The sequence below is a fragment of the Calonectris borealis genome, chromosome 11 (genome assembly GCF_964195595.1).
Source record: "Calonectris borealis chromosome 11, bCalBor7.hap1.2, whole genome shotgun sequence".
NCBI lineage: Eukaryota > Metazoa > Chordata > Aves > Procellariiformes > Procellariidae > Calonectris > Calonectris borealis.
The window spans coordinates 13,397,380-13,423,942 of record NC_134322.1 but is presented as its reverse complement, the minus strand read 5'-3'; the positions used below and the strand labels follow the sequence as shown (position 1 = coordinate 13,423,942).

The following is a 26,563-nucleotide window of genomic DNA, read 5'->3' as shown; positions in this document are numbered from 1 at the left end:
TCTCCTTAACCTTTTTTTCTTGCAGATATGCGAGTTTTGCCTCCTGAGACATTATTTCCCTTGAGGTTGCTTTCCCTCAAAGAGGAACTTATTTATGTTAACGATAGTTTTGATGAGTGTTAATGGTATATTCTGCTTTTATACGATGCTTTTTTTTATCCACAAAACATTTCAGGATAAATTGTTCATAACTCTAAAGGTACTTATCTTTCTCCCTGTGCCAGGAAGACTAGGAGATGAGTCAGTGTTTCTCAATAGCAGCTTTATGTGAAGCTGAGGATGAAAGAGAGAGAGGATAATGTGTCTGATTCTAGTTTAGCAATTGTGGGCCACGGTACAGATTTAAGCAGCTGCACAAAATCCTAACTCAAGCCACTTTGGGTTTGACTCAAATCCTTCTAGAGAATGATTTCACAATTTAGATGACATTTAAAGTTATTTTTGCTCTTCCTTAGTCTAACCTCCACCTATTCCATGATGTAACATTCAGTTTGGTCCAGTATTTCCACCTCCAGTCAGTCAGGCCGATTCCAGGAAAATGCTATTTTACAAGTGAAAGCACTCAATGTGTGCCAAGAATATTGATATTAAGAGGAGTTGCTATGTCAGTATTTAGCAAGAGGAGGATTATCCATTGAAACAGAAGTGTAGATTGGTTTTTAGAAGCTCATTGCTGGCTTTAGCATGAATGCCTACTTCTGTACCTTTCAGAGAAAAGACCTCTGAGGATTCTTATTCAATTCTAGAGCATTAAAAGTGACCTGTAAGTGGGGGTCTATCAAAATAATGCCATACCAGGAATATGTAGCAAATGGCCTAGTTGACAAAACAGCGTTCATCATAATAACTTAAAACTTCCAATATATATTTTTTCCCATTTTTTGTGTCATATGATATGCACCTGCTTCTAATTAAAAAATGTTTCATTTCTAGCGTTGTGTGGCTATCTGATCTGAGATGTATACAGCCACTGACTTTTGGTATATATTGTTTAAAATTTCGGTTTTGGTTTCATTTTCGTCAAATTTATCTGTGGGTGTTGTTTGGGTTTTTTTTTGTTTTTTTTTTTTTTTTTTTTTTTTTGTGTGTGGGTTTTTTTTTTTCCCCCATTCCATAAATTACTTCATAATCCAGGCAATTTGAGAGATAGTTAAAGTTAACATAAATTTTACATTTTCGAAAATAGCAGGTAGGAACTGTAGAGTACTATTGTGACAGCATGGAACAAGGAGTGAATTAAAAAGTCTGAATTTAAAATAAGTTAATCACTCAGTAACTATGCTTTGCTAGTGGATCATTTGAAACATTACTTATTTATTGCCATAATAATTTATTAATAAAAAATATTATTTATTTATGATGTATCCATGCATGTGCTAGGCAACTCATAAAATAAGGCTGATATTTACCAAGAAGAGCTTACATGCTTACATGGGATAAAATCTCATGGTGATAAATGGCAATATATCACTTGTAAGTCCAGGATTTTGATGTCGGAAGACTGTTGGAAATTGTGGGGAAAAAATACATTTTTTTTCTGAACAATAACAATGGAATTCTATTAATTTACTTTTGGGTTTCTTCTTCATCACTCTCTTTTTCTACTTCTTCTTATTTGATCTCTTCTGACATTTTTCCTAATATAATACTTGATTGTCATCTTTACAGTATACATTGTGGGGGGCATATGAAAGAAGAGCAGTCATTTTTGTATTTGAAGCTAGAAATGCCTTAAAAAATTGCTACATATTTTGATGAAAAGTGAGTTCAAATAATATTATATCCAATACTTTTAAATCTTATGACTTTGGGCAAAAATTTAAGAGCAAATGTATTGATACTTCTTTCTGTTCAAAACAAAAAGCAGTTTAAAAGCTGTCAGGTTTTTCTTTTTTTTGTATGTGCTATTGTTTACTTTGGGCAAAAGACTAGAAAAGTGGAAGTAAATGCATATGATGTTAATTGTTTTGTATTTCAGTAAATTTTTTTTTTTTTTTAAACCAGCTTTGGTTCAGTGAAATGAATGCTGTGAGAATATACTTGAACTTTACGTATCTCTTGTTTTCAACTGATAAGGACACTGGGACTGCTAAAATCAGACTTCTCTTCCTGTGACTCAAGAAATATCCTGTAACAACAGATCTCTACCTTGATCTTTAGATGATTAATTTTTTATGTTTTAAAAATCCCATTAGGAAATGCTGTTTATTTCAAATTAAGGTTCTTAGTAAGAATGTAAGTTTTTTTAGAAGGGTTTCTTAAATCCACAGTGCAGGTTTTGGTGAAAAATAGAGGGAAATGGTAGACCATAGGGCAGACTAGTCAGTAGCTTTCCAGTTAGGATACTAATATAAAGGCTCTGGGATCAAACCATATTATTTCTGCGTTGTTTAAAAATCTTTAAACCAGGTCTCCACATTCCAGGTAAATCCTACAATTCTGGGGCTATGAGGTCAGTTTCAGTGTTTATAGATGCACTGAAGGAATGATTCATCTGATCTACTCTAAATGTTTACTTTAGGATGAAATGAATTACTACACTCCATTGACTTTTAACTAGATTTCTATCGATTATGAAGGGAGCCTAGGGTGAGTAAGTCTATAGCCTGTAACACAATATTAAAGATATTCTTAGATGGCTTTAATGTGTGACTGGTAAGTCACAAACTGTGAGTTTTATTATGTAAGAAACATGATGTATTTTAAATCATAAAAATCTCCCATTTCCTTCAGGTGGACAACCATGTAAGTATCCAGGGATGTGTTGTATGTACTGAAACATTTTTAAATCAAGAGTGGCCACCTGATGATATATTGACTGAATCAAACCTTACTGCTTCCCAGTATCCTCTAGTCCTGCAATCCTCTTCCATAAGGTAACTGAAATCAAGGTTTTTATGGCATGGACACACCTGTATGTTGGTAATATAACTGGAAAGCCTGTGTACCTTCAGCTATGGAGTGATGCATTGCTTGCTCATACTCTGACAATGCGATCTACCACATTTGGTCACATAATAGCATGGTCAATTGATGTGGTACCTTCACTTTATCCAGGACAGTTTATAGGAGACTTTGTGACTAGGCCTGGTAGGGAAACGGTAGACATTATTTTGGTTTTGGAAGAGACTGGAGGATGAAGGTTGCTAAATCAGCATCGAACTGCCCGTTAGTAGATATGTATTCATGATATTGCAATCATTTGTCCTATTTTTCATCTGTCATTATGGACAATAGTTTTTATTTTATTCAAATTACATGATAAACCAAATTTAAGTCAACAGAAACTGCCCTTGCTTTTTTCTTTTCTTAAAGTTAAATTGATCAAGAACCAAAAAGATAAACAGTTAAATGCAATCTTATTCTAAATTCTAAATGCTTTTGCAAATAGGTATTTGTTTCCATGACCAAAGTGGCTGCCTGAAGCCCAAGCTAATCATAATCTGAAATGAAAGAGTAGTTCCTTTCTTGCTGAGATGGGAATTCATTAACACTATTAATAGACTTTGCTGCCTACTAAACTTACTCTAAAATTATAAACTCTTTTAAATGCTTTCCTTAACCCATGAATTCATGACACAATCTGACTTTAAAGGCATACTAGTGAAAGAAAATTCTTCTTCACTGGACTGTATCTTGTGGACAAGTGACTATAATAAATTGATTTATTGTATATTGTATGACTTTAAACTTCTGTATCATTATGAAATAAGTTAGAACCCAAATGAAGGAGAAAACAGTGTCAAGGGATAGAAAAAGAATAGAATCACCAATGTCAGAGAAAGAAGGAATATGTATTCTGTGTAGCTTTCGTAATATTTGACATAGATTTTGATTGTTTTCTGATACTTATGCAGCTTCTAGCCACCTCACATTATTTACAATGTAACACTTGATAGAGAATTTATATAATAAATGCAATTCATTTAATCATTGACTATGCTAATACCAAAACAAATCCACCTTACAACTCTGAATCACAAACCCACTGGGATGTATCAATCTATCTCTGCCACAAAGGCTCACACAAAAGATGGCCTTTGCAAAGTGCCTTGAATATTAATGATCAAGCCCTGAATTTTACAAAGCTAGAGCAATTGGAAATGAACATCATCCTTGACTGACATAAATCTGTTCAGCCTTAGAAGTCCATTCTCACCAAATGAGAATTTGACTCCCTGAACATGGTTTGTGACCTAACATCTCATCTGCTGCATAAAAAAATGAGTATCTTGCCCTCCTGATGCTAGGATCTACCTGTGTGTCTTTTCCTCATATAATTCCAGTTTTCAAATATTTATAGGCAGACCCAAATCATCTCATTTGGTCTAAAGACATTGTGTAATCCTTCCCTGGCAATTGCCAAAACCAATACTTGTTCTGGTCTTAAACGACACTGGGGAAGTTAAATAAAAAGAATGGGATTCACTAGTCTGGTGTGCTGGGTCTGGTGTGCTGCTACAGAGTGCTTCAGGGGAGAGTTTGATGTAGAAGGAAAAGAGAGGAAAAATTGCAGCTATGTCTTTTAAGGTACCAAAGAATAGCAAATGGAAAAGTACGTAAGAGATTTCTACCCCATCCTCATAAGATGTAAAAATCATTAAGTGGCAGCATGATTCAGAATTCTATGTTATCAAAGCCTTCTTCACTTTCACGTTGCTTCTGTGAACAGAAGTGTTCATTGCTGCCAAAATGACAATGATACTTTAGACATAGCAGGGCTATGTGATGAGTTTGACCAAAGTATGCACAGAGTGAAGGAAACTGCATCTCATTACGCACTGAATTTCACATTGCAGAGTTGTTTCCTGATGGTTTCTATTGTCCTTCCTACAATCAGCATAGGGTCATAAGGTTGTTTTTAGAGGTGGTAGTTTGTGAGGGGGATTCATCCTAGTCTTAGAAGAATTTCTCTGTATTTAAAAATTATCTTAATAATAGGATATGGTTTATTGGTGGTGTTCTTGCAGCCATTCTTTTTTCCTTGGTTGTTCATTTTTGCGTTAGACTGACAGCTGTGTCTGAGATGTAAATTAGATGCAAAGGAAGTAAAGCATAATTTCTGAATTCCTGACTGGCAAGAAGAGCGATAATGCAGTGGGTAAAGAAGTTTCGAGGGCCATGACATTGAGAGTCTTCTGGGGCCTCTGTCAGTACTTCGCAGTGTTAGCTGACAAGAATGCAAATCTGATTGTTTTAGCCTTTGGTCCTGAATCTGGGCAGAACTGGGTGGTACAGGAGAATAAAACCAGACAGCTTCTCTGTGGTTGAGTCATGGTAGGATTAAATAATCTTTGATCTTCGTGCTCTATGTAGGGTTTTGTACTGCATTTATCCTTATTCAGTCTGAGTACAAAGAGGACATGTACTCATGTAGAACATAGACTCTGATCATGGATGACAAAAGTGTCTGATGAGAACATGTGTACTATTAAAATGCAATATGTAATTAAAACAAATCTGCCCTCACTGAAGTCACACAAGTGCAAAATAAAAGCTGCAGATGTAAACATTTGCTTTTTTTACATCGTTCATTCATGACCACAGGTCACTGTAGCAGAGCCAGGGGTAAGGGCCAGGATACAGGAAGACGGGGATGTTAACAAAGACATCACAAAAGCCTTTTTTTTCCCCTTCATCTTTGCGCAGTGAGACTACAAGGCTGGGCCTTGTGTTGTTTTTAGGCAGGTAGGAAGATATTTTGTCAGTGGACCATAGAAGTGTTCGATTTCCCAGTTATCACAAAATTGCGAAGCTGTTCTTTCTGGAAATTCTCTGTTTGTTTTTATCTGCAAGATGTTTTGGACATTACTGTCAGTGGTCACAAAATCATCTGAAACACGCTGTGGTAACAAGATCCTTCTGCCTCAAGGAACTCAGAGTTCACAGTAATAAATACCAGCGTAACTCCACAGAAGGCACTTTAGAGCTTCCTCCTTTGTAGGCCCTATACAAGGACAGAAAGGCAAACTAAGCACTGCTTATCTTTGCTTTCTCACACGAATGAATGACATCTCTAATGTGAGCAGCAAAGGCAATGCTAAAATTATTACAATTAATCAGTCATTCAATCAGTGCTGAAGGAGAGAAGGCAATTCAGAGGAAAATGGAGAAAACAGAATGTGAGGGTACCTAGAATTGAGGACACAGGTTCATTGAATGATCTTATCTAAGAATCATATGTATAGTGGAAATGGACCCCACTGCATGAGAGGCAGTATCTGAAATTTTCCTGATCAGCAGTTCACCACATAAGGAAGCTGCGACTGTTACTGGTTTTTGTATAATCCCTTCAGCTTTCCAGCTTTGTTGTTTGTTATTAATCTTTTGTATTATTAAGAGGCCTGAATCAGGATACAGTTACGGCAGACACTTAAACAAACACACCCCCCCATTCTTTTTTGTGGGAAGAGCTTACCATTACAGTGGAATATGAAAGGGCTGGAAGGAAGGTCCTGTGAAGAGCGACTAAGGACTTTGGGCTTATCTAATTTGGAGAAAGGGAGACTGAGGGGCGACCTCATTGCTCTTTACAGCTGCCTGAGGAGGGGAAGTGGAGATGGAGGTGCTGATCTCTTCTCATTGGTGTCCAGTGATAGGACGCATGGGAATGGTTCAAAGCTGCGTCAGGGGAGGTTTAGACTGGACATTAGGAAGCATTTCTTTACCGAGAGGATGGTCAAACACTGGAACAGGCTTCCTAGAGAGGTGGTCAGTGTTTATGAGGCATGCCTGTCAGCGTTTATGAGGCATGGACGATGTCCTTAACAGCAAGCTTTAACTTGGTCAGCCCCAAAGTTGTCAGGCAGTAGGACTATGTGATGGTTGTAGGTCCCTTCCAACTCAAATAGTCTAGTTTATGCTATTCTCTTCCATTCCATTCCATTCCACTCCATTCCATTCTATATGAGCCAGCAGGTTAGAGGCCTGCAAAGAAAAGAGACAATAGAAATCAGTCTGCTAGGCCATTTGTCATAGTTGACCCTTAGCCTAATCATCATGCCTCATTCTGCAGCCCTCTGAGCAAGTGAGGTGTTTAGGAAGGCATTGGGAGGAAAACAATGATATTGCTTGGTTTCTGTGGTGTTCATGAGGAATCTCTTCCATCAGAGAAGGGCAAAGCCCAAAGGTGCTTCATTTCAAATTTGATGAGCGGATACAGGAAGATGGCATTCCTCACTGTCCTGATTCCAGCTGGGATAGAGTTAACTTTCTTTCTGGTGGCTGTGGGGTGCTGAGTTTTGGATTGGTATGAGAGAAGTGTTGATGGCCCATTGATATTTTGGTGTTGCTGGGTGGTGCTTGCACTGGGGACTTTTCGCCCCCCCCATGCTCTGCCAGGTGCACAGGAAGCTGGGGGGGGGGCATAGCCAGGGCGGGTGACCCAGCTGGCCAATGAGGTATTCCATACCATGTGACATCATGCTCAGTATAAAAACTAGGGGGGGGGGCTCTCGCAGCTTGGGACGGGCTGGGTGTCGGTCAGCAGGTGGTGCGCAGTTGCATTGTGCATCACCTGCTTTGTATATTCTATTATTGTTGTTATTATAATTTCCTACTTGTGCCCTCCTGATTCTATCCCCCATCCTACTGAAGGGTGGGGGTGTAAGCAAGTGGCTGCATGGTGTTTAATTGCTGGCTGGGGTTAAACCACGACACTCACTGAAGGTGGAAGAGACCTTCCAAGACACAGGGCAAGATGATGAAGGCAGAAGTACAATTACATAGTCAATGTGACTGATTAAGAATGCAGCAGCATCTTCCATGCACTTTTTTTTTTTTTTGGTAGGGAAAGATAGTTTTGTAGTGTATGAGATACTGGAAAAAGAGAACCTGGAAAAAGAGTTTGGCTGAGAAGATGAGCAGGAAAAATAGATCCTGGTTATGTTAAGTAGAAATAATCTGCAAGATTGTCAAGTATCACAAAACAGTTGTGTATATCACTAAAGATTTTCTGGGCTGAAGGAATTCCTGTTGGAGTCAGTGGAATGTCTTAGTAGCATTGTAGCTGGAATCAGCATTGTAGATAAAACTAATCAACCAGTTCTCCCTACTATCACTGCATTTTGCCTATCCTCTGACCATGTTCTGTGATTTGGTTTTGATGCTACTGCAGCAATACCATTTGCAGTGGAATGCAACATAGTGCAATTAAATCTTTTTTCAAATGTAATACAGAACTTGCCAATTAAGAATATCCACAAGCAGCAGCAGATGTTAACTCTTTCCTACCAAGAAAGTTCATCTCAGACTTTTCCCATTTTTGGAATTTTGTTCAGGTTTTCTAACTATCCGTGCTCCATCAGAAGTGGAATTCTTGGATTTGTAATGTGCGCTGCCATACTATATTATTTTAACAATACCTAGTGAAATGTATATTCAGTTCACTCTGCCAGCGTTATTCACAAGGCTTCTTCATAATGGCATTTTTGCCTTCATATCCTTGTACTTTCCCTGTACCTTCCCACTTCTATTTAAGTGAGTTGGTCAGTAAATAAGCCTTATGGCAGCCTTCAATTTTTTTTATTTTCTGTGATATGCTTTTCCCTGACTAATCTGATATTACTGTTAGATTCACTCTGCTACTGTTACAGGGCAGCTTGGAGCCCACAAGTAAAAATCTATTGTGGAAATCAAAAGTTACAGTTCCAGAGTACTGTCACATCTCCTTTTGAGCTGAATGGAGGTTTTGTGGATTTTGTTGTTAGGATTTTTTTTGTTATTTTTGTTTTGTTTAAATTTAAAAATAATTGGTTTGATTTAAAATTTTTTTTGTTTATATCACTTTGGTGCTTTCCGTTTGTGTGGTTCCCCTTGCGATCTGGCTGTGCAGTTTTCTAGAAGGTTACTGGTTTTATTTTAATTCCTTTGTACTTGGCATATCGTAAGGGTGCTCTCTCTCTGTAGGAAAGGAACACCCTACAGCATCACAAATGAGACTGCCATTTGCCACCAATTCTTGGATGACTTCCAATATCACTTACCTGAACAGAATTATTCTAGGCTCTGAATCCCAAAACTGAAGTCCCTAGGTAACGCTTTCTTTCAGGATACTGAAATAATAGCTCACTTAGGAATTTAAATCTGAATCAAACAGTAATATTGTACATATAGATAAATGTCACTTGCACTACTTTTTTCAGCAGGAGCCTAAATTCTGCTGAGGTCATTAGTCGTAGTGGCAGTTTCCCTTACTACAGCTACACAGCCTGTTAATATGCCTGCTCATGTCACATCTTTTAACTCTTAAGCACATTATGTAGACGCCTCCTTTTAAAGGAAGGCAGGGGTGGTGGTGGTGGTGTTCCAGGAGGTCACAGAGTTTTTGAACATGCAGAGCATTATGCCTCCAGCTAACTGTCTCGTGATGGAATTGCTTGGTCAAGCTTGAAGGGTCACTGAAGTCAGTGGACTGGATGATCAACATCAGCTGGAGATGTGGCTGAATGGAATGTTTTACAGTGGTCTCCTCTCCTGCAAAAATTAGAATGCAGTACATGGGTGTAGCTGAGCAGAAATCCTCTCTTCATTTCTACATTGACTCTATTTTGTCCGTTTGGCTTCCTGAGCTAATTCATCCATTGCCTTTGTAACCTAAGTTCTCTCTGCTTTTAAGCCAGATAGCATGTGCTGACAGTATTCCCCTTGCACCTCTATAAGAAGTTAGAATGTTAAGTGGGGTGATCAACTTTTTATGCTCATACTCCCTCTCCTTCCCACCCCTTTTTTCCACTCCTGCTGGAGTGGATACAATATTCAGAATATTCAGAAATATTCCAACATATGGCTAAGGACAAAAGAGTTAGAAGCTCTATGTATCTAGACAGTCACCCAATTTATGAAGCTAGTTCCTGCATTCCACATTCTCAGTTTCTTCCCTCAGCTGCTTGGAGGTGGGATGACCTGCATCATGAACTGTATTACACACTGGTAGTCTTATTGGTAAGCATTAACCTTAGTCTTTTCTGGTAGTAAGACATCTTCTATACAATAATTCATAATGTGAGGTCAGCTCAGAGCTGTTCTGCAGAGACCACTCTATAAATTAATAACTTATCTTTATTTCACAAACTAGATGTTATTTTTATAAACACAATTTAAAGCAAGCTTTTGTAATGCTTGCTGTATATTTTGGAGCATAGTTCTGTGGTCATCTGAGTGGATTTCCTAGATAATTCTATAATTATGTAATCAGGGTTTGGGAATGCCCTGCAAAAAGCTGTGTCAACATATATAGAGGAAGAATGTTAGCTTATTTAAATTTCGCCAGAATTCTGCTAGTAGCTACAGGCAGAGGAATGGTCTTAGATATAATCTGAAATTGCTTATGATCTTGTTGGGGGGAAGTGGGGAAGACAAAGGAAAATAATTGGATTTATTAGTTTACCAAGAACAGCCTGGTGTCTACCAAATGAATAATGTAATTTCCGAACATACATAAAATAAAGAAAAAATTGAACAATGAGACCTCTGATTTTTCTAGATTTTTTTCCGGTGTGTCAGTGTCACTTTCAGTCACTGATTGCAGGAAAAATGCCAGATGCCCAGCAAGTAAACAATGTAGCTTGGGCTGTGATTGTTAATTAGAATCAGTACTGAAGAATTTGGTGGAGATGATGATCTCTTCAACTCATGAGGAGAAAAAAATAAATCAAAAGGATTAGACAAAGAATGTTCAGATAAGGAGAATAAAAGAGAAAATCCAAAAACTTTTATCTGTGAAAAATCATTGCAATGAACTTTTTGTTATAAAGCACTGAGGGACAATTGTTAAGGGGTAATTTCCTGAAGGACTGCTTCTGAACTCTAAATTCTTTATGCAGAAGATAGTGCTAAAAGGTAATAATTAATCATTTCCATTTAAATCTTCCAGGCATTGCATGAACAAGATTTAGCTGCATAACTCCTGTGGCTAAATCCCATGCAATGCTGAAAATGTAGATGATAATATCTCCATCAAAAAACTCAGTGCCATGGTAGAAATATTGGAGCCAGTGCCTGTGGGAAAATTGTAGTGATCTAATGGCTGTCAACTGCTATGAGATATCGTTCTCATTTTTGTGTCCTTGCATTACTCTCGGGTTTTGGCTACTGCACAATGTGGTTCATACTTTCTGTTTACTGAGTAGCATTTGATCACACAGGAAAAGGAAAGTACACTAGTAAAGATATGATGGACTTTTGCTTGAGTAGACCCTTAATTATAGAGTAGAGTAATCACATTAAGAATGATTGTTTCATCATGTGACTACCTGAAAGATTGATGTCATGTGACCTCAGAAAATGCCTACAATTCCATAACGTGAAACTGGGCACTTTGCTATTATGAACTGGATTTTTTTCTTTTAAAGCAGTTGTTTTGGCTTTTACATTCTAAGACAAACATGCAATTTAATATTGCGATTAAAATATCTTTAAGTAATGGTCCTGACATGTTACTGGCTATCATCTGTACAACTACTGTAGTAGAATAATGTAATGCTGCTTTTGTTTGTCAAAATGTCTTACTCTGTTAGCAAAATATAAACCTATTCTTTCCTGTTGATGGAACATTACTATCCCCATGTACTCATGAAGAAGGTGGTAGTGTCTCCAGAGAGAAAACCTAGAGGTATGGACTTGTTCTCACAAAAATGTCTTTGGATATTTTACTTTGTCGTTGGAATTAACATGGAGGAGGAGTAATTGCAACTTGCTACCATTCATGCAGATGTTTTTCCTGATATGTATGCATACTTGACTAGCACCATCAAGACAGTGCCTAATCTGGTTTTATTAGGAAAGACCATTTGAAAAGGGAGTGGTTTTTGTAAGGACTTTGAGTGGTTAAGCTGAACATTTTTGGTAAGCAGTCTAGGAGCTGCTGAGCCTTAATGTGATATGAATACATGTTTCAGAAGTGACTAAGGCAAAACAGATTAGAGCAGAGGTGCAGGTCTAGAACAGCCTAGAAACTTTCTATTGCCTGGTGGAGATATGTCGTGCAACAAAGATTTAAATAGGAGTGTCACTTTCAAGAAGAGACTGTGTTTTAAACTTCTTTAGTATGTCTACATTAGAGTTAGTGAATGCTGAATATTTGTGAGAATGATGGCTGTTTTATCTGAACATATCATCCAGCTTTAGCATCACAGGCTACACTAGGGTATAAGGAGTAAAGGGGAATTCCTCTTGCCAACAACTGGCCATCGTTTTACAAGCAGAACTCTCATCTGTATAGTCTCTAGAGCTAAGTTACAGACCTAGGTAGCACTGTGTACAAAGATCAGAAAGTTGGAAGCTGGAAATTTGGGGCTGCTGTTTCCTTTACAGGAAAAAAACTGTAGGTTTTTTGAAGTTAATGAATTCAGATCTCCATCCCAGCAACAAAGTTATAGTAAATCTGAGATATGGAGCTCCTGTACCTTGTCATGAGATGGGGACAGTCCTCTGCAAATGATGTATTTAGTCTTTTTAAATTGTGGTATTACATCACCTGGAAGAGATTGTGCTACTTAAAAAATAGTGCACACAGTTAATGGATATACAGACTGAACTTTAGGTCCAGAGGATCTTAAAATCCCTATGAAATGTCAGCTTAATATTAGTGTCTGACTGCTAATTGCTTATTTAGTACTGAAGTATAACCTTGATTATGGATTTCAGTATTTAAAATGATATAAATGCAAGAGAAATAATAATGAGGCTAGTAATGGTGAATAGACTAGATAACCCGCTAAGGGTGGATACCTTATCTTGGTGTAGCAGTTAAAATGAGAACAAATTTCCTCACCACACCTCCCAAACCCTTCCTTCCTCTTTAAAACAATTATTAGCTTTGTTTCCAGTTGTCATTACATTTCTGCTCTGTCTTTTATTTGACATAATATAACTCAGTTTTATGAAGGCAATACATAATAAAGGTTATTTTTGCATGTTCTTTAAGTATGCTAATCTGTTTTGACTTTAGTGTATTCTTCTGCCTCGGTACTCACTTCACTTGTAGTATGTTTGAGCTTGAAGTGACAGAGGGGCCTAGTTTGAATTGAATTTAATTGTAGTGCACTGCAACGACTTGATTCTATGTGTTGCTGTCTTTAGTGTGCATGGACAGGTGAGAGAGAACATACTAAGAAATTACTGCATATGTAGTGTTTGCATGGTTCCTTAGCTGCCTTCAAACAAAGCTTCTCATCCCATGAAGACTGACTGGCTTCATAGCTGTGTGTCCTTTTCTGCTCGGGATGCTGTTAACAGTATTTTTCACTTTTCTGCTTAAGAGCTGGTGAACAGCGAGGATTGGTCCATTTGCCATTGTGTGCTCTTGGAGCTGGCACACAGCTGACATTGCTTCATAAATTGTACTTTGTGTTTAACAACCACCCAGGGGTTTGCTGAGGTTCTGGACGGTTTTTAAATGAAAGATTGAAGGGAAGCTCTTCTAGAGGCTGTTACAAAAGTGATGAATGAGTAGGGCACAGTGCTAGTGAGGCTGAGATTCTTGTACAAGAAAGCAAAGCTGGATCTCTAGCAGTCAAAGCACTGAGGTAATTGGTGACACTCCATCCGATCCCTCATCTGCTTCTGCCAGAGTGCAGCTGCATGCTGCCCTTTGCACAAAGCAGATTGCAGCGTACCAGAAGTTGGACCAAGCTTCAAAGCTTTGATTATCACAGTGGAAAGCGTTGCCCTGAGCAGACATCCATTCGCTTCTTAAGTGGAACATGCAGTCTGCAAAGTTGCATTTGTTCTTTTTCACAGAGTTCTGGTCTGCAGACATGTTCTCTAAAGAAGTGCCATGCAGTATGATGATAGCTGCTGGCACAGCAAAAGAAGAGAGGGTTCAGATTGAAGTCATCAAGTAAAAAAAAACAATTTAGTAGAAAATCTTTAATGCATTTTTTAATTCATTAGAAGGAAAACACTGTGTCAGTACTTTTTAAATTGTATTTTTGAAAGGATGGCGGGAAACAGTCTGGTATTATTTCTGCAGGTTCTTTCAGAGTAAATTGTGGACTTTGAGCAGATAAAAGAAATGTATCTCCATTGTTTAAATGTTGTAAAAATATGGGGCTTAAATTTTGCAATCAATTTCTCATGCAGTGCTTTGAACGGATGAGAAAGCACGCTAAATTATAAGTAGCATGATTGGTTATGACTTCTTTGAGGAAGGAACTTCCTTCCTCAGGAACCTTGAGGACCTGAGAGACTGGCTAAAATAATCCTCATGGAGTTTGTGCTAAGATATTGTCTGTCCTTTCGGTACCTCCTTCTGTCTTCTCCCTTTAGGCTCTTGAAGGACATCTGCTGAATCTAAGATATCCTGTATTTATGAATTATTTAAAAGTACATAATTACGTATGCAATGAAAACAATTCGGTCTGAATGTTCATCTCAAGAAAGTTCTGTCGGGTCTTCTGTTTGACACTTTTTCACACTCGGTTTCAGAGAATATGTATGGGAAAAGATCCAGCTAAGCTCCTGCTCTGGTGAGATGCTGCTACAGAAAGGAGAATCTTGGTTTTAGAGACCTTATGACTTCGCAAGCTCTGTAGGATTCAGCTTCTGTTGCTATGTTTGAGGACCCAGTTGTATTTGGAGCCAAAAAAATGCTGTAGAGCCATGAGGTTTACTGTTCAGTCCTGGCACAACTGAAAGCCAGAAGTTATCATTTGCATCAGGCATACCATATCTGTCTCTTCTTGCCACCTTCACCAGCGTTATCAACCTAATAAAATGAGAAAAATCTCACCCTGTTACTCAAAGATAGCAAGTTGAGGCTTTCTAAAAATTCAAAGGTCATGGTTTTCCATTGCTAGATGGGTAGCTAGTTCTCATTCATGCCTCTGAAAACCTCCTAAAAAGACCTTAGAATATTTTTAGTTAGGCTGTTCCAATATGTTACTTCTGTTTAAAGCAGATGATTTGGGTAATGAGGGCTGTAAACCTGCGCAGAGATGCATGATGGTAATTTCAACATACCCACTGGCATGGTTTGAGATTACTTCTATCTTTACGTGTGTACTAAGCCTCAATTCTTTTAAAAAAATGAGACCTGCAGATTTCCAATTTATAGTAACTAAAATAACCAGCTTACATAAAGTAAAATAACAAATGAGAATTTAATTGGTAATCATTTAGCTGACAATTATTAATTGTCAATTGTTTTGGGGCAAAGTTTGTTAGTGCCTAAAAGACTAATGAAATATAATTTAGACTTTTGAATCACAGGTTCTTTTGAAAAGTTGAACTAAAAATCAGACTATAGATTTGCAAAAAAATTTCAGTTATTCAGAAAATCCTGGCATTGCTAACATTAGGAGTGCAAAAGTACTCAGGACCTTATTGATTAAAAGCTCATATCCGATAGAATGGTACCTGTGACTGAATGATCTGTATTACACAACTTTTTTAAGCGTATCTCTTCTGTAGACAAGTACCCCAATAAAATGGATGGTATCAGTATGGCAAACATTAGAAAGTTTCTGTGCTTGCAGAGTAGTGATTTCTGTTCTAAATGGCTAAGACCATTTCCATTGTTCAGTGTATTTTTACTTCTGAATTTCATTGTCCTACATTAAGAATGCCTGAAATTGCAGATATAAAGGCATTGAAATAAATGTTAATAAAGCACTTGCTGAGCTTCTGGTAAACTGATGTCCATACAGCAGCTGTGGGGTAAACTGAAACAGTAATTGACCCCATTGCCGTCTTCTCGTTATTCAAGGTGGAGTAATCTCTGGGGGACCTGATCATCTCTGTACCATAGTGCTAGACAACTGCAGAGTAATTACAAGGAATTCAGGTTTAGACTTATAAAGATTTGTCACTAGCCAGCGGATATCATTGGGCTCAATAAAATCAACAAGCTTATAATTAGTCTGAACTATCTAACAGTAACCTAATTTAAAAATGTAAATAATAAAAACATCTACCATAACATCAAAACAGTCTTAAAATATTACAGATTCCAGTCACAGAAGAGAGTGCTGATCTTGAAAAGCTTGATGCCAATTATGTGCTTCACTGAATTAAAATGAACTCATGTTATTAATAAAGACTCAAATGATCTAGTCTGCTAGTCCAACCTTTCACCACCTGACACTTTCATTAGAAATGAACTTTTCAATTAAGAACTGTCTTCCAAAACTTAGTACCGAGTTCCAAAATTAAGTTTTCCAGACTGTGATTCAGTCACATCAACTTAAGTAATACAGAACAATCTTGCGAAATTTGACACTGTGACATGTCATTCTCTCATACTCCTTCATGGGTTCTTTCACATTAAGTGATCATCTTGTTCAGGCCATTGACAGTGAAAACTAGATCCAGCTGAGCAGTGAATTTTAGAAGAATAAGGCTCGGAAATAAGCCAGATGTATACAAAGCATAACACCTATCAAAGACAATATTGAAATCTGAAAATTGAAATGCAGCTGTCAGAGCTCTTCTGATGAGTGCCAGAAGCAATGGATGGAATTAAAAATATTAAAGAAATCTTTGTGCTAGTTTTTTTTATAGTTCAAAGAACATTTTCTCATTGGAACCTTTTATTCTAATAATCCTTAAGGAAATCCCATTGATTAACTTGTGAACTTTTGACAGGTGAGACATTTTTGGACTTAGAGGGATACTTGTGTTGTGATTATCAAGGCCGGGAATCAAGACATGAGGGTTCTGTGACTAATTTTGTATTGGAGTTTTTGTTCAATGCTGAACAAAATCTCTGGGGATTTATATAGATATTCAGGCTACATGCTACACTCCTCATTACTTTTAATGTCTATTTTTTATCAGAGTGCTTTGATATTACATACCAAAGTTGGTGGGGTTTGGCTTAAATGGGTCGGGTACTATTGGTCTGGGAGTTGTTTCAGTTGTAACCAATCTATAGAAAGAATCAAAATTTTAAAAGGTCGTTAACTAGTTATCACATATAATTATACCCATGTCTGCTATGATGCTAAAGGAATTGTAAAAATAAAGTGAATATGCTGTAGTGTTTTGAAAAGAACTTCTTTGTATAGAATGGCTCTGTAGAAGCAGTTGCGTTTGCTCTCCCAAAGCAAGTCAGACATAGTATTTGGGCTAAGTAGATTTACTGCAAAATGAATGGTGAACTATAAAAGAGAAAACCAAAAAAGTTAATTTGCTGTGTTCCTGGAAGTGCCTTTGAGCTGAGTTGGCTTCATGTACACTCATGGAAGTCAAACTTTTTATTGAAGGCTTATTTTTTTTATTTGAATATCCTCTTCTTATTTAAAAAAAAAAAAAAATCAAAAATTTGTCATGTCAGAAAAAGTAAAAGTAAAGACTTCAGAAAATACTCAACTATTTTCTTCAAAGGCAAGACAAAAATGCAAATGCTGTGAGTGTTGGCAAGTTTTCACTTTTTACAAAATATTCTTTGGACTTAGCCTTTGTTACCTATTAATTAAAATTTTATCTTTGGGAGCATTTGGCTTCAGAAATTTTGAGAAAATAGGGCTTTTGGGGTGCAAGTGGAGAGAGGGTATTCTGGGTATTGGAGTGTAGGTACTAGGTTCAGAGGAACCCTGAGGCTGTGGGGAGTGAAGTCTAAAGACCACAATCTGGAAGCCGCTTCATTTGTCTGAGTTCTCAGTGGGATATAAAATTCCAAAATAATTTTTCTTCACAGAATAAAAGGGCCAAGGCAAAACGCAAGTCTGTAAATGAGGACTGATTTTCACCCTCTTCACTGAATTTTGATCAAGAACAAGAATGTAAATAATTATCCTTACAAAGAGAGTCCTGAATGGCCAAATCTCTCATTGAGTACTTAGGACAGGAGTCTTCTAAAACATCTCAGCATAAATAGTGTAGCAGATTGCTTTGGATTTGTTATTGACCAGTAATAGACTGGAGACTGGAGGAGTCCCTACAGTAACTTCAGTTGTGTTGATGAAAATCCCTGATAATATTATGATACCATTTGTAATATGTTTGGGCATGGAAGTTGTCCCTAATTTTTCTTGAATGTTTTATTCTGCTGTTGCATCTGTGATGGACTTGAAAGCTTTTGTGAACCAGATATTCCTTCTCCCACTCCTCCTTTTGCAGGTGTAATTAAATTCTCATCCTCTAATACACTTGCATGGTCTGCTGAACCATTATCTTCTTTATCCCTTACAACTCAATATTTTGGTCCTGAAAATATCTCCAGCTGCTGTAGCAACAATATTTGGCTTAATCTCTGTAGCCGGTGATACTAACAGCTTTTGACAGATAGTAGGGCCTTGTGGAAAGTTGTGTTAGGACTAACTGGGCTGGTATTCTCTTTCCTTCATGTCTTGTGTTTGATACACAGAACATGGAGGAAAAAGCATGTTCTTAGAGTGAGGAATTATTTCGCTCATTTAAAATTAGAAGTGCAGCCATAAAGTTGTTTTTATAAGTGGCTAGCTACCACTACTGCATATCAAATTCCAGCTAGCACTTTGAGGTTCACTTCACTGCAGATACTGAAGAAATTTAGCAGAGGATGACAAAAGAGAAAAAAGGATAATAGAAGACCAAATGAATGACAGTTTCTCTGGGTATCATCCTCCAATAGAGTGCTCTAATAAAATTCTTCCCTGAACTATTTTCTTTTTCTATACTTGGAGGAGCTAAACAATTCATAACGAAGTACCAGTCACCACAGCCCAGAAGTAGCACTGAAGAATTTACTAGGGCTCAGAAGAGCAGCCATATGAGACTGAAGGCTTGGAAATCTCACAGAGACAGATAGAGAAGTTTTGGAATATTTGCCTCAGAGGAAAGTAGTAAAATTATATAAATAATGAATGTAATAGGAAATAAGAGCAAGGAAGAAAAAAACTTTCCTATAGTAGAAGCTTTAGCTTTATACAATGATATTACATTGCAGGAGTAGCAAAGCCATTTCATGATTTTGTATTTTCAAAGACTTAGATCATTTTCCAATGGGTTTCATAGGCATTTGCCATCAGCAAAGAGAGGTGAGACCTGGAAATCTTTGGTTCCATTCTAGCCCATTGGAGTAACTGCATCCCCTCCAACATGCCGAGTCTTGGCTTTTCCCTCCATTGGCTTATGCTTTTTGCTGATAAAAAAGTCTTAGCCTTCATAAAGCAGATTTTTCACATGCATTGTCTTGTCCATATTTTATTAGACCTTGTTTATTTACCTGGCTACAGTGTGTCTGACTTCCATATCTTCACTTTTGTCTCTCTTTTACTCCTCCAGCCTCACTCCCAGATATCTCCTAATTGGGAGTTGTTCTTCAACGGCACTTTGTCTCCCGTTCACCTCTTCTGGATCCTACCCTAGTCTCTCTGCTCAGCAATCTACTTGCTTCTGAGTAGACCTCGTTCCATTTGCTCTCCATCTTCTTTCTTCTGGCCCATATGTTCTGGGCCTCAATCTGTCTTTTCCCCACTCTTCTCCAGTCTCTTTTTCACTCCTCAGGCTCCTCTTTGCAGTCTGTTCCCCTGAAGGATTGGTCCTCTCCCTTTAAATTTGAGTTTGAGAGCTGCCTCTTCTGTATTGCTTGGACTTAATAAGGAGAGTATTGAAACAGCAGTAAAGAACTCTGGCCTTAGTTCAGACTGTTAGACTCAGATTTGGCAGTAAACTACAATTGCAGAGAAAGACTTTCTCAGGCCCCTGGAGCATGTCCAGTACAGACAGAAAGGTTGGGAAGTACAGCAGCTGAAGTCCAGGAAGTACTGGCTGTGCACAAACCACAAGGCTTGCAAGTTGGACATTTTTGAGTGGCTTCTCATTGAGAGTGCTAAGGCACAAGATCTCTGCCAACTTGCAAGTCCTTATTCTAAAGCATGGGATTTCTTAAGGAGAGGTCTTCAGAATCTTTTAACATTCTAAAATAATGCTATTTCCGTTAGCCTTTTTCTTGGGAGTGGCTGCAGTGGCTGCAGTATTTTGACTGAAATTTTTCAGGAAAATTTAGGCCAAGGCAGACATATGACACAGATGATCAGAGCTTTTTCACTGGTGTAAGTGATTGAAAACAGGATCTTGAATAGGGGCACTACTTCAACCTTAATTGAATAATATTCTGTCAGGGAGATTTTTTTCTGTCGTTCTTTGCAGTTGTACATTTCTTAATTTTTCTACTTTTAATACCTGTTCCTTAAAGCTTGTTATTCTATTAATCTTCATCATTATTGTTTTAGTACTTCAGTAAGCAAGCAAGCAGTGACATGAGAACACTTGACGTTTCCAGTGAAGTCTGACCATAGATACATACTCCCCTGCAAGTCTATAACTTGTGTTCTTGCTAATGTTTCGTACTATTCTTATGTAAATGAACTAAAAATCCAAGTATAAATGAATACGTCTTTTGAATAAATTTAATAAATGAGAAGAATAACATTTTGATTTCTTTGCATTGGAAGTGGCTCGAACAAAGATGTAAATAACTTCATCTTTCCTAGCATCAGATGAGGGAAGTGAGAAATAAGGTGTACTGAACCTCTTTTTTTTCCTCTTAATTTTTCACAGATGTTTTACCTCTAAGCTGTAGTTGTCAAATTCATGTCCTCCAAAGACATTAAACCAACCTCAAAATGTTTGTAAGAACTCCATAACTGTAGACACCAGATCAGAGACTCCTAAGCAAGAACATGGGTTTAAGAACTTACATCAAAGGTGTTTTTGAAAAGTTATGCTGACCTGATTCATCTTCCTCATTGTGTCACAAATTAAATTATTCCATTCCTCATGGTTCCATTTGAAACCCAGCAGAGGAAACTCATCAGAACCCTTTTGAGTAAAAATTATTATTATGTAGGAAGAACTCAACTTGATTCTTAGATTGCCAAGCTTTGTAGAAAAATTGTTCATGTTTGCAAAACAGCAAAATTGATGTGGAGCTTTGTGATATTTAACCAAGAACTGCCTTTTCCCCAGTCTCATTCAACATAGAATTTTCCTGTTGTCTATTTTCCATTAAAGGCTGAATGACTGCCAATATTTTTCAGTTATTTCAGACAATGTAAAAGCTAATATTGGAGAAGATTTTTGATCTGAATTTTAGGGTTTTTTTATAGCACCTTGCTTCAGAATTGCCATTTTCATGCTTAGCAAGCTAGTTTTTCTAAAACTACATTAAAAATATTTCTAATGTAATTTTAATCCACTAGATATACAGGGAGCCATGGAATCCTTATTATGCACGGAATTTTTTTTAGAGAGGTCCTGGATATCTGTTAGTCATTGAAAACACACTGTGCAATATTGTCCATTGTTTCTGAAATGTTGCAAACACTTGAAATCACTCCTAGATACAGTTGCAATGAAAATATACCTGTATACATGTACTAGTATACATGAATCAATCTTGCCTTTATGAATGAGTGCTATGTTTTAAACCCAGTTGTATCCAATGATGTATTTACCTTAGGCATTCTGTATGCTGACCTGCACTCTGCTGAAATCACCTTGACATGGACAATAAAGTTTAGTGCAAGTGACTGTTTGAGCATTTAGTCAACCTATTATCTGGCAAGTCGTTGAACCGTAGGAGGGAATGTATGGATTCTGTAATAGTTCAGTATTCTTGTAGCAATAAAGAAATCGTTTTCCTAACTTCATTTGCTTTTTAGAACACAGGCATGACTATTATAAGCCATTAAGTATTTAATCTACAACTGTGCTATTTTTTAATCTTTATATCCATACAGCAATGCAAATCTTTTGAATTGAACCATCTCTGGGAAAAAATGTATACATATAGCTTATATTTCTTTACTTCCTCCCTCCCTCCCTCCCTTTTTTTTTTTTGGTGTAAAGAAGAAAATAATTCTAAACTCATGGAAATGTTTTTGTCCTCTAGCTTTGCAAAGTGTTCTCTGAGCCCATAGAAAGCTAGCATGTTTGTTTCTAATGTGATAAACACAACACGGTATAGCAAGCTGGTGTGGCACGTGCTGTTCCATGTGTGGCTGTGCAAAACATTCAGTGCTCTTCTACCAAAGTGAAATATGTGAAACGCTTTTAGGGAAAGATATTAAATGCAACAAGTTTCTAATTCCCAGTTATAAAGTTTTAATGTTTTTTTTTCTATATAAACTTACTTGTCTTTCCCTGGGTTTGGAATAACAAGAAAGACTGAGTAAGTGCAAAGAATTTGGAGACACAAGAAGGACTAAAAAATCTTTCCTTTTAAAAGTACAGATTGAAGATTTGGCAATGGGGTATGGGCCTCTGTTCCTACACACAGCCTTGAGTTTAAGCAGGGTGATAGTGATTAAGATTGGTAATACTTCTTGTCCTCATTTTGTGTAGAGCCATCTAATGAAGACCAGATCACCTGGCATTCACTGACACTTAAAGTTTAACTGAGAGGTCTAGGACTGAATGGATATGGAGGCTGACTGACCTCCCTATAGAGCCCATATGGTTGAGCTTTTTGATTGGGTTGTATATTGAAGACAAGGCACAAACCTTGTCTATTCTATACTTCCTAAGTGGCTAAATGAAATACCTTGTCCTCCAGACCACATGATGGCATTAATTAAAATAAAAAGTATTTTCACTGTTCGTCCAGTTATTAGTAAAAGCTTGTTCCCTGCTTTATTAGTTGTTACATTACAATGAACATTCCAGAAAAGGGGATCTGTTTTACCCTGTTTGCATACTGTGTTTTCCTGTTATCAAAGTGTAGCCTAACACCATTTTAAATGGAAGATTAAGACTGAAAAGGAAGTGTTGTTGTCCTGGTTTTGACTGGGATAGGGTTAAATTTCTTCCTAGTGCTGTGTTTTGGATTTAGTATGAGGAGAATGTTGAATTATTTATCTCTCGGTGGGCCCATGACGCGTCAGTCCATCAAGGAAGAGATGCAACATATAGATGGGCTCGTGATCGAGGGGTGGACTTAACCATGGACGCTATTGCACAGGTTATCCACGAATGTGAAACGTGCGCTACAATCAAACAAGCCAAGCGAGTAAAGCCTCTTTGGTATGGAGGACAATGGTTGAAATATAAATATGGGGAGGCCTGGCAGATTGATTATATCACACTCCCACAAACCTGACACGGTAAGCGCTATGTGCTCACCATGGTGGAAGCAACCACCGGATGGCTGGAAACAAACCCTGTGCCCCATGCCACCGCCCGGAACACCATCCTGGGCCTTGAAAAGCAAGTCCTGTGGCGACATGGCACCCCAGAAAGAATTGAGTCAGACAACGGGACTTACTTCCGAAACACCCTCATAGACACCTGGGCCAAAGAGCATGGCATTGAGTGGGTCTATCACATCCCCTACCATGCACCAGCCTCCGGGAAAATCAAACGATACAATGGACTGCTAAAGGCTACGCTGAGAGCAATGGGTGGTGGGACATTCAAACATTGGGATACACATTTAGCAAAAGCCACCTGGTTAGTCAATACCAGGGGATCTGCCAATCTAACTGGCCCTGCCCAATGAAGACTCTTACGTACTGTAGAAGGAGATAAAATCCCTGTTGTGCACATAAGAAATATGCTGGGGAAGACAGTCTGGGTTACTCCTGCCTCTGGCAAGAGAAAACCCATCTGTGGGATTGCTTTTGCTCAAGGACCTGGGTACACTTGGGTGATGCGAAAGGATGGGGAGGTCCGGTGTGTACCTCAAGGGGATTTGATTTTGGGTGAAAATAGCCAATGAACTGAATTTTGATGTCAATTGCTATCATTATTTCTATGGTTGCTATCAATGGTATAGCAGTGAAAATCACCCAGATTAATGAAGAATGAACTAACTCCGATGAAACCGAGCGAAGTGCAATGATGATAGAACTGGACGAGCGCAGCAGTACCGAAATGAGAACTGGCTTCAGGATGCAACAGCCCAACACCACACACCATCTCTTCGGCCCTGAAAGACTGTTATAACAGATGGAGCCCAAAGTCATGGACTAAATGAACTCAGTGGACGTTTTAGAGGGATAGTCCATAGACCAAGGGAATGATATCTGTGTGTGCATATATATATATGTGTGTATATATAAAGAAAGATAGTGGTGGTTAATTGAAATGTATTAAAAAAAGATGTGAGACCTAAGCACGACGTAAATTATATAGAATAAGGGGTGGATACTGTCCCCATTTCGGCTGGGATAGGGTTAAATTTTTTCCTAGTGCTGTGTTTTGGATTTAGTATGAGGAGAATGTTGATAACACACTGATGTTTTCAGTTGTTGCTAAGTGCCCTCCTAGTCCAAGGACAGCTCCCGTGCCTACTGACTGAGCTAGGTATACGAGATGGGAGGGAGCATAATCAGGACAGCCAGCCCAGCTGGCTAATGGGGTATTCCATACCATGTGACGTCATGCTCAGTATATAAATGGTAGGCGTGATCCAGGAAGTACCGATCGCTACTTGGTTATCGGTCAGCGCGGGTGGTGAGCAATTGCATTGTGCATCACTCATTTTGTATATTTTATCATTATCATTATTATTTTCCCTTTTTCTGTTCTATTAAACTGTCTTTATCTCAACCCATGAGTTTTTCTCACTCTTACCCTTCTGATTCTCTCCTCGTCCCACTGGGGGGAGGGGGGAGTGAGTGAGCGTCTGCGTGGTATTTGGCTGCCTGCCAGGTTAAACCACGACAGTTGTCTATTATAATTTTTTTCCGTTATAGTGTGGTTTTGCAAATGGCTGAAGACATCTGGTGATATTTACTACATGTGGAAGAAGGAAGAAGAAGTTGGAACTGGGGAAGGATGTTAACAGAGGATGGAGAGCACATATGCATCATAAACTGTTTCATAATTTAATGTTTGTCATTTAGGTGAGTCCATCATATAATTTAATGTCATATAGACTGCAATAGTGAAAATGCTGCAGTTTTCTTCATTGAAGTGTTTGAGCTTTAGTAACAAGTGGCTGTGATGACATGTTCTAGATTTCCTAGGAAACTATAGTATGATTCGGTAAAGTCTGTCACTCAGTGCAGTCTTGCTTATGGTCTGTTTTTTTTCTGTAGGAATAACAGTTGTCTGGGATGGCTATGTGAATAAACCCCTTAAGAAGAGACATAGAATGTATTCTATCATTTATTTGCAATTACTTGTAATAAAAACATTTATTGCAGCATTTACTATATCGAAGGCACTAAATGGAATTATCTGGGAAAAAGTTCATTATTCACAAAAACTATTTTTGGAGAAGTTTATGATCAACCACTCTTTTTTTTTTCTATATCGTTTACATTAGAAATGAAATTTGAATGTAAAAATTCTAGGACTGTCTGTTTTTTCTATCTATGGCCTTTGATGACTGTTTAACCCTAAAATGACATATTCATTTCTGCTTCTCAGTACATGCCTGAAAGATACAATGTCATGTAAATTGATGACTTCCCATAGCTGGCAGTGTAAAAAGGAGCATGTAAAATTTGTAGCATCCTCCCTGCCTCCATAGGGAACTGCTTCTGCATACTTAGTTTTTCATTCTTGACTCATAACTCTGAACTGCCAGACTGATTATTTAAATTGTAACTGCCAGTTGATGGGCAGAAGGAAGGAAGTTTATGTGTCCATATGAATTATTAAATAGCATACCAAGATGTCACCTCGTAACATTTTGTTAAAATGCCTTGGTGTTCTAAACAGTTGCCTGAAAAACATGTTGAAAATGGATCCATTTGTCTACATCAATAGATGTAGACATCTATTAATGGTTATTGCTGATAAATTACAATGAATAATTTACTGGAATTTCACCTTTTTGTTAGTGAAATATCTTCTAAGATCTAACTTTCTCAGGTTAAGATTTTTTTTATTTAAGAAGTGTTTGTGTGATTTGAGCTGAGTACGGGTAGTCCCTTACTGCTGTTTCTGTTCTGAGATTGGGTATTTATGAGAGAAGTGTACATATTGCCATATAAGTTTGAACTGCTGTTTTGTGCGGGACAGGAAAGCCTACCTTTTATCATAGTGTATAAGCACACAGGCAAGTTACTCTGAGATAATTTTCAGTTGGTTTGCTATATGGGAAACACCCTTGTGCATGTTCATACCCTGATATACCCAACAGAAAATACAGGATAGATTGCATTTTTTCACTGAGGGATAAGCAACCTCACCCTTTTATGAGCTAAAACCATGCACAGTTACCATGGAATAATTGATGAAACTTAGCTTTCTCTGCAGTGAAGTGTGCATGTGTCTATTGTCTCTCTGATAAACTTGCTTCAGGACGTAGTACTATCAAGCAATTATGGAACAAATATGGGAAGGAAAAGTTTCTCCTTAATCTCTATCAGATGTTATTTATAGAGCTAAGGGGTATCAGTTCTGGATTCATTTTTATGATGCCTTGAAGCATGAGGGTTCATGCTTTTTATTCAGTTGTCACTAATAAACTTGTATTTCTTCTCATTATCTGTAGATGTCTAACCTGTCTAGTTTCTGGTATGAATGCTTGAAAGAAGCAAATTAAAAATTCACTTTCTGTGTTCATTCATGCTGATGAAACTCAATTAAATGAATATTCATGTAAAGCAAATACAAGAAAGAAGTAAATGTAGCCAAGACAAATGTATTTAAAGTTTCAAAACTTTTTTTTTTCTTTTTCCTTTTG

At 37.7% G+C, this 26,563-nt stretch overlaps 1 long non-coding RNA gene across 1 annotated transcript in view; it reads left to right on the top strand.

Moving 5' to 3' along the window:
- LOC142086716 (uncharacterized) overlaps window positions 1-26,563 on the top strand; it is a 109,604-nt gene that overhangs the window by 55,257 nt on the left and 27,784 nt on the right. The window contains exon 2 of the long non-coding RNA XR_012675227.1: window positions 24,621-24,770. This is a non-coding gene — a long non-coding RNA (uncharacterized LOC142086716). The remainder of the gene's footprint in view (window positions 1-24,620; window positions 24,771-26,563) is intronic.